At 38.9% G+C, this 8,692-nt stretch overlaps 1 non-coding gene and 1 pseudogene across 1 annotated transcript; both read left to right on the plus strand.

The window, feature by feature from the left end:
* Positions 1–589: 589 nt before the first annotated feature.
* On the plus strand, positions 590–1,588 carry LOC130884856 (vomeronasal type-1 receptor 90-like; annotated as a pseudogene).
* Positions 1,589–7,859: 6,271 nt separating this feature from the next.
* Positions 7,860–7,966, plus strand: LOC130890015 (U6 spliceosomal RNA). Its single transcript, XR_009058673.1, has one exon. It is a non-coding gene; the product is annotated as a U6 spliceosomal RNA (small nuclear RNA).
* Positions 7,967–8,692: the final 726 nt, after the last annotated feature.

The following is an 8,692-nucleotide window of genomic DNA, read 5'->3' on the forward strand; positions in this document are numbered from 1 at the left end:
ATTATTGTTCTCATCTGTTCTCATCACTACTGCTTTCAGGATTTACTATAAAACGAAGCAACGTAAGTCAAATCAGTATGATTGAATTTCTAAGGCATTAGGTCTAGGTGTAATACAGGCACATAAAGTGGAAGTTCTGTATAAGATGTGCCTGAGAATGCATTTATTATGCTCAGTATTCTGTATGTTCAGGAGATATGTTGGGCATATATAAATATAGGCCATGTTTAATGTGGAAATTCAAAAATTAAAGATATGGGTTAATCAAGAATAAATAGGCAAAACAGAATGTTGATATGGACATACTGACCAGTGAATCACAAGTTTGCTGAATATTATATTATTTTTTTCAGATATTTAAAATAGGTTTTTACAGTCATCTGTACTGGGATCTGGTGCCCTCTTGAGGAAGAGCCCTGGTCAGTCATCTTCATCAACTTAGACCACGAAATCCAATATGGACAAGGTCAACAGCAGCATCATATATGGGCTGTACATTCATGCTTCAGCATCACCAGGGCATAACTTCATTTTTTTTCATTTCAGTTTTTTCATTTTTATTTCCTAAGGTGAATACACTTTCCACTTAATGTCCTTATTGAAGAATGCTCTTAATTTTCAAGCTGGACTTGGAGCCTGGACAATATATTTCTCTTTTTGTTCCCCACACTTTCATAAACCTAGGTCACAGACCTAAACCCAGGGGCATGATCTCCTGTCAGTTGGCCTCATCCACATAGTGCTTGTCCTCACTGTAGCAAATATTTGGCTACAGACATATTTGAGTCACTGAACATTGAGAATGACTTCAAATGTAAGACAATTTTTTACACAAACAGAGTGATGAGAGGCCTCTTCATCTGTGTCATCTGTCTCCTGAGTGTGTTCCAGGCTGTCACTATCAGTTCCAGTACCTCTTTGTTGGCAAAATTTAAATATAAACAAAATTACATTATTTGTGCTTTCTTATTTATTTGTTCTATCAACTTTAATAGTTGTCATTTAATAGCAACCAAATCTTCTATGCTGGCACTTTTACCAACATGAAAGACCAACCAGTTGAAGGTCACTAAATTCTACTCATTCTTCTCCATGAGCTACATCATCAGGTCACTGATTTTAACAGTGACAACTTTCATGGATGGATGTATTTTTTTTTTTATTTTTTGTTTTTTTTCGAGACAGGGTTTCTCTGTAGCTTTTGGAGCCTGTCCTGGAACTAGCTCTTGTAGACCAGTTGGCTGGCCTTGAACTCACAGAGATCCACCTGCCTTTCAAGTGCTGTCATTAAAGATATGTGCCACCACTGCCCAGCCCCATGAATGTATTTCTTGTAGTAGTTATGCTGACCACAAGTGTATATTTGGTGATTATCTTGTTCAGACATCAGAGGCGATGCAAGCATCTTCACAGCCTCAGCCACCCAAGTGTGTCTCCTAAGAAAAGCGCCTCCCCGACCATCTTGCTGCTGGTGGCTTTATTTGTGGTCATGTACTGGGTGGACTTCATCATCTCATCCATTGCAGTCCTGTTATGAATGTACAACGCAGTCACCCTGAGTGTTCAGAAGTTTGTGATGAATGTCTAGGTTCAGGACCTTCTGGCTTTCAGACTGTTTATTGATAAGTTGGGTGTAATTCTGATAGGTCAGCCTTTATATGTTACTTAGCCGTTTTATTGATTTCTTTTTTTGAGCTCTACATTTTCTCTGCCCCCTCCCTGTCTCTACCCTCCCTTTCAACCCTCTTCCAAGGTCCCCATGCTTTCAATTTTCTCAGCAGATTTTGTCTTTTTCTACTTTTCATGTAGATTAGATCTATGTATGTCTCTCTTAGTGTCCTCATTGTTGTCTAAGTTCTCTGGGATTGTGATTTGTAGGCTGTGTTTTTTTTTTTAATCTTTCTTAAAGAAGACACCAGAAAGTGGAAAGATCTCCCATGCTCTTGGGTAGGCAGAATAATTAACATAGTAAAAATGGCAATCATACTTAGCCTTTTTACTTTGTAGCTTGTAATATTACTTATTAATTCTGTATGTTTTGTGTATTGATGGTTATATGGTGAGGGGATTTCTTTGATCCAGTCTATTTGTTGTTCTGTAAGCTTCTTGCTTGTACCTTTATACGCATGTTGACTGTGTTTTATGACTTGCCTGGTCCTGCAGCTGTGAAGTTCCAAAGAGTCACACAGAGGTCTACATTAATAACAAACTGATCAGCCCATTTGCTCAGGCTTCTTTTTAACTAATTCTTACATCTTATATTATCCTACAGTTCTTGTCTGTGTTAGCCATGTGACTTGGTACCTTTTTTCTGTGAGGTAGTCACATTTTACTTGCTCTGTCTGGCTTCCTCTGCATATGGGTCATGACTGCAGTCTCAAACTTCCCTCTTCCCAAAATTCTCATTGCCCTACTTTCTGAATGGCTACTGGCCAATCAGCATTTTATTAAAAATAATACAAGTAACAGGATAAAAGACCATTGTCCCACAGCATAAGTATATCCTTGTTTAGGTTGGGCAAGTTTTCTTCCATGGTTTTGTTGAATATATTTTCTGTGCCTTTGAACTGGAGTTCTTCTTCTGTACATATCATTCATAGGTTTGGTCTTATCATGGTATCCCAGATTTCCTGGATGTTTTGTGTTAAGAATTCATTGGATTTAACATTTTCTGTGACAGATGAATCTATTTCCTCTATAGTATCTTTAACACCTAAGATTCTCTTTTCCATCACTTGTATTTTGTTGGTTATGCTTGCATCTGTAGTTTGTTTACCCATATTTTCCATTTACATAATTCCCTCATTTTGTCTTTTTTTTATTGCCTCTATTTCAAGTTTTGAACTATTTGAACTGTTTGCTCTACCTGTTTGTTTTTTCCTTTGTTTTTTGGGTTTCTTTAAGAGACTTATTGACATCTTGCAATATGTATGTATTTTCTTCCATTTCTTTAAGGGAACTTTTCATTTTCTCTTTGAGGGCTTCTATCATATTCACAAAGTTATATTTTGGATTGTTTTTTTCTGCTTCTTCTGTGTTAGGATAATCAGGTCTTCCTGTTGTATGACCACTGGGGTCTGGTGTTACCATGTTGCTTTTTAGGTTTTTGGATGAACTCTTGAATTGGTGGTTACTCATCTCTTCTTTCAATAGGTACAGAGAGCGTCTTTGCCTCTTTGTCCAATCCTTGAAGTTGGTGTCTGTGTCTCAGGAATTCTCTCTTGGACTGATTATTGAAGTTCTGTCTGAGTCTTAGGAATCCACACTTTATCTGCTCTGTGCAGTCACTTTCTGTGCCTCAGGGAGCTCCTGAGATTTCTGGGGATCGTTGGGATTGGGATAGAGTGGGAACTTGTAACTTAAAAGGTATGATTGATAGGGGGTTGTTGAAGCAGCCTGCCATTAATGTTATGATTAAGACTCTGGCTCGCTCACTGGGGGAATTTATGGATATCCTAGAACAGAAAGAGCTCATGATAGGAGATTTGGTAGAAGATGGGTAAATTATGAAGGTAAACATATGGGATGGCATGGAGAGGTTAGCCAGAATGAGAAACCCCTGGTGCATTTTAGATAGGAAAAAAAGGCAGGTTATTCTTGATAACGTGAAGCCAGCCATTCAATATTGGAGCAAACCCTGGGGGTGGAATCCTGAAGAATGGTGTTTGGGTTACCTCAGTTACCTTGAAGGCAGATATGATTTAGGGCCATGAGAAAGTGCAGTTGGTTAGTGGTGTGAGACGAATTTCAAAGAAAATTTCTGCCCACCGGGCCCTGACCACAAGACTTGCTGAGAATAATCAATTGCCTGTAATCATTTTCTTTATGTAAGCTTTAATGTTTGTCAACTTCCTTCTGTAATCTCTTAAAAGTGATGCTTGAATTTTAATAAAATTGCAGCAGACTCAAATCTCATTAGAGTTGTGTCTGTCTGTCATTCGCTCAATCCTGGGTTCTCCTAAGCCTTCACCCCTGTTCTCCCTCGGTCTTCGATCTCCAAGAGAGTCAGTCCGCGGCACTTTTCTTTGGTGCTGTTCTAAAGCTTCCCTGTCAATAGGGTCAGGAAAGGTGCAGGGCCCACTTTACTGAGAGCTGCAGCTGGTGGGGGTGTTGTGTCAGGTCCCTCACCTGCTGTAGTTGGCTAGCAGAATGGGGAGGAATCTTTCCCTCACTGCATGGCAGGCTTGACCTGCTCTTCCATTCTAATGCCCTCACCCATGCCCATGCAAATAAGGTCATCTCTATTGTGCACATCAGGGGAGGTTTAGTACCCTGTTTCCTGAGTGCATCAGTAGGTGAGGTGCAGGACCAGTTTTCCCTAGTGTTGTAGACAGTGAGGGGCAGGACCAACTCTGTACAGCACTATCCTCTAGGGTTTTGGTGGTATCAGGAGCCAGGGACATCAACACAAATTGTGCATGCAATGAATCCAGACATGTTCCCTGCAGCAGAACAGGCACAGACCTAACCATGGTCCTGGGTAACAGTCAAGCCACATTAGCTTGCTCCTCACCGCTTTCACCTCTATAGATATGCTTCTGCTTATAGCAATGAAACATTCCTTTCACTCTCTCTGTCTCATACCACACCATACATTTGCTTACCATGGGAGTGTGCATCTTCCAGGCACCACAAGGTGGCAGGTGAATCTGGTTTCTCTTTGTAACCTATGGAAAACTTCCCTGAGCATGCATGTAGGTATCCTTGTTCCATTCAGTCAATCATGGCACTGGACAGGAACATGTTTCCTCATCAGAATCTGGGGTAGTGCACCATGGGCCTGTTCGTGGGTCATGTTGTCTGAATCTTTCTTTTCTGGTCCTGGCTTTCTTGTTTATTTGTAGGTGTGTGTTATTGGAGCAATTTCCTTTTATGATTTTATTGATGGTCTTATCTTTCCATTCACTTGGGATTCTTGTTGATCTTATGCCTATAACTTAAAAGTTTGATGTTGGGCAGTGGTGGCGCATGCCTTTAATTCCAGCACTTGGGAAGCAGAGGCAGGTGGATATCTTTGAGTTCAAGGCCAGCCTGATCTACAGAGCAAGTTTGAGTACAGGTTTCAAAGCTACAGAGAAATCCAGTCTTGAAACACCCACCCCCCCCAAAAAGAATAAAAGTTTGATGTTTTCATGGTATTTCACGTATAAAATAATTTCTAGACATGCACTCTATCAATTGAGCTACTGTAGTGATTTTCATTTGTATTTTAATAAATAAGCCTTGTCTGAAGATCGGAGAGTAAAACAAACTCACTGGTCAGCCCTACAGGCCAGGCAGTGGTGACACTCACTTTTATTCCCACTAGCCAAATTAGTTTGATATAGAAAGCAGGCAGTAGTGGTACACATCTTTAATCCCAGCCCTAGAGAGTAATATAATATAGGAGGATACAACTTTTAGACACAGTCTTATTCTGAGATTTTTGAATGCAGGATCATCATTTCAGACTGAGGTAGAGGTAACAACCTGTGGCTGACTGTTTTGCTTTTCTGATCTTAAGGTTCAATCTCAACATCTGTTACTGGGTTTTTATTATTATTGCTACATTTGGAGCCCAATGTTTAGGTTATGCATTCACAAAATAAGCCATTTGCCTGAGGCTTTTTAGCCACTGGCTCAGTCCAGAGCTAGACCCAAATATAGTCACCAGGGTATGGAAGAAAAACTACCACCACCCTGGCTAATTTTCCTCTCCAGTCCTGCCCATTGACCAGGGGCTTCTTGTGATACTCGTGAATTGCTGCCATTCCACATGTCACCCATTCATCTTTCTGCTGTTGAAAGTTATGGAAGGACACTTAAATCACACTGGCTCAGAATTGAGAAATAGATGGTTATTTATTTAGGGGTAGACTCACAAATCAGAATCCTCTTGGAACAGAGATCAGAAACTGAATCCTGTGGCTGTAAAAGAAAGCTGGCACATGCTCTACATAAGCATACATAGTATAAGAGGCTGTGCCCCAGTGGGCAGGATGTAAGACTTCCTATAGCAACTCTCCTTTTGCTTAAATAAGAGAGTTCTAAGCCTAATACAAAATTATATACAATAAGAACAAATATATTCAATAATTATCCTAACTACTGTATGTTGTGAATTAACTCAATATGGGAAATAACCAGGCCAACGTAAAGATAACAATTATATTTTTAATGGTTATAATGGGAAACTCACACCACAAGAATGGGGAGTCTGACTTCCTCTGTGTCCAGTGGGAATCACACAGAGAGAACATACCTGGTTCCTTGCCATTTTTCTTCCTTGGTTCCCAGTAGCCATGCCTTAACTAGATGTGATTGGTTAACAGAACTTTCCCATCATCTCCCCCTTTTGTCTAAACAAGATCGATCCAAATCCAATACAACTGTATACAATAGGAACAGATATCAAATATAAAATTACAAACAATAAGCAACATTAAACAAGGAATGCATAACAAAAGTTTTACCATCATTCTATTTCAAGGAGTCTAAATCTTACATTGAATCTAAGTTTGGCTAAATCATGAGGAAGGTAACTACAACTATCTAACCTTCAACCTTATTAAAGATCTGAGAAGGGAAATAATAATCAAGTAAAAAAAATCAATCAAACAGGAAGTGTAATCAAGAAACTTCCAAAATGCTCAACAAATGACAGAGACAACTGGCTACCAATCTATTATCCCATCATCCAACTCCCCCCTCCCTTTTAAGATCCTTGAGCTTATAAAATTCCTCCCTCAATCCTCAACCATATACCAACTATAATCAGCCCCTAAATGATGTCCCTAAGCCTGAAGACAACCTTTGCTGGAAGAGGGGACGTCATCCTCTAGAATTACTTCCAGCTGTCATGGGAGTGATGTTCTTTGTAGGGGATCCTGTGAAAATAAAATAATGGTTAAATTTCAAGATTATTGTCTGGTAAGATTGTAAATAGTCTCTGAGTATTTAGTGGAGGTCTGACCAGAATGTTGTAAAAGAGATGCACCATTTCAGCTAACCAAGTTGGAACTGTCATGTACAGCTGATACCCAAAACAGTTCTTGTAGTAGCACTATCAGTGTCATATCAACCCGGTGAAGTCATGGTTATGGGGCCCCCCATCTTATTCCTGGAAACTTCAGAGATTACTGCAGGAAAATTCATTGTTCATTGTGGAAAACTTAAACATTAATTATATAGACATATAAAGATGTATATGTTCAATGAAAGGTATGATAGATATGAAGAAAAGCAAAGAGGTTTTCTAAGTTCTTTTTTACTTCTGTCCCATATCATGGCTCTTGACATGAGACAGAAATTCTGGGTGTTTCTCTTAACAACATGCTTGGAATTAGAGAGGGACTGAGTCAAAGTCCAAGTCCAAAACCAGCTCTATATACTTATGAATATACATAAACACATGTATATATATAAACATTGTTACTTAGGGAACCTATTTGATTTTCTTGCTGATTCATATTGGGTAGTAATTTTTTCCATCTATCAGTATTCAAACATCCAGGATCCCTTGAATTTTTTTGAAGATGAGTGTTTTCCTGCAGAGATAAGAATAGAACCCTGCCCCCATCTCATATGTTTTTCCTACCAGTTGTCATCATTTTGGATTAGCTGTCATTTATCCTTTTCCAAGAGGTCTTTCCTCTTCAAACTGAACCTTTATTAATTTTGATGGTATCCACAATTTTTCTTCTCCTGTGGAAACAAGAGCAAAATCCCTTCCCCAACATACTACATCTTCTGGTTTCCATTATGAGATCAGCATATCCTCGAAATAAACCCGTTGATTTAGTTAAGTAGACGTTTTCATTATCCAATGTCTTTCTGCTGCCATTGTCCCTTTCTAATTAGCATTAATAAAATTCAAGGTTGTGTTTGCTTCGGCAGCACATATACTAAAATTGGAACGATACAGAAAAGATTAGCATGGCCCCTGCGCAAGAATGACACGCAAATTCGTGAAGCGTTCCATATTTTTAATTCTACCAGAACTTCCAAGAAGACCTAATACCTATACTCCTTAATGTATTTCATAATATAGAAACAGAGAAGTCATTGCCAAATTCCTTTTATGAAGCTGCAGTTACTCTGATACCAAAGCCACACAAAGACCCAACCAAGAAAGAGAACTCACTCATGAACATCGATGCAAAAATCCTCAATAAAATACTGGCAAACCAAATCCAAGAACACATTAGAAAAATTATCTATTATGATCAAGTAGGCTTCATCCAAGGGATGCAGGGCTGGTTCAACATACGTAAATCTGTCAATGTAATCCAGCATATAAATAAACTGAAAGAAAAAAACCCATATGATTATTTCATTAGATGTTGAAAAAGCATTTGACAAAATTCAACACCCCTTTATGATGAAGGTCTTGGAGAGACTAGGGATACAAGGGTCCTACCTAACTATAATAAAAGCTATTTATAGCAAGCCGACAGCTGACATCAAATTAAATGGAGAGAAACTCAAGCCATCCCACTAAAATCAGGAACACGACAAGGCTGTCCACTCTCTCCATACCTCTTCAATATAGTGCTTGAAGTTCTAGCGATAGCAATAAGAAAACATAAGGGGATCAAAGGGATTCAAATTGGAAAGGAAGAAGTTAAACTTTCATTATTTTCAGATGATATGATAGTGTACATGAGTGACCCCAAAAACTCCACCAAAGAACTCCTTCAGCTGATAAACACCT

The sequence above is a fragment of the Chionomys nivalis genome, chromosome 1 (genome assembly GCF_950005125.1).
Source record: "Chionomys nivalis chromosome 1, mChiNiv1.1, whole genome shotgun sequence".
NCBI classification, from domain to species: domain Eukaryota; kingdom Metazoa; phylum Chordata; class Mammalia; order Rodentia; family Cricetidae; genus Chionomys; species Chionomys nivalis.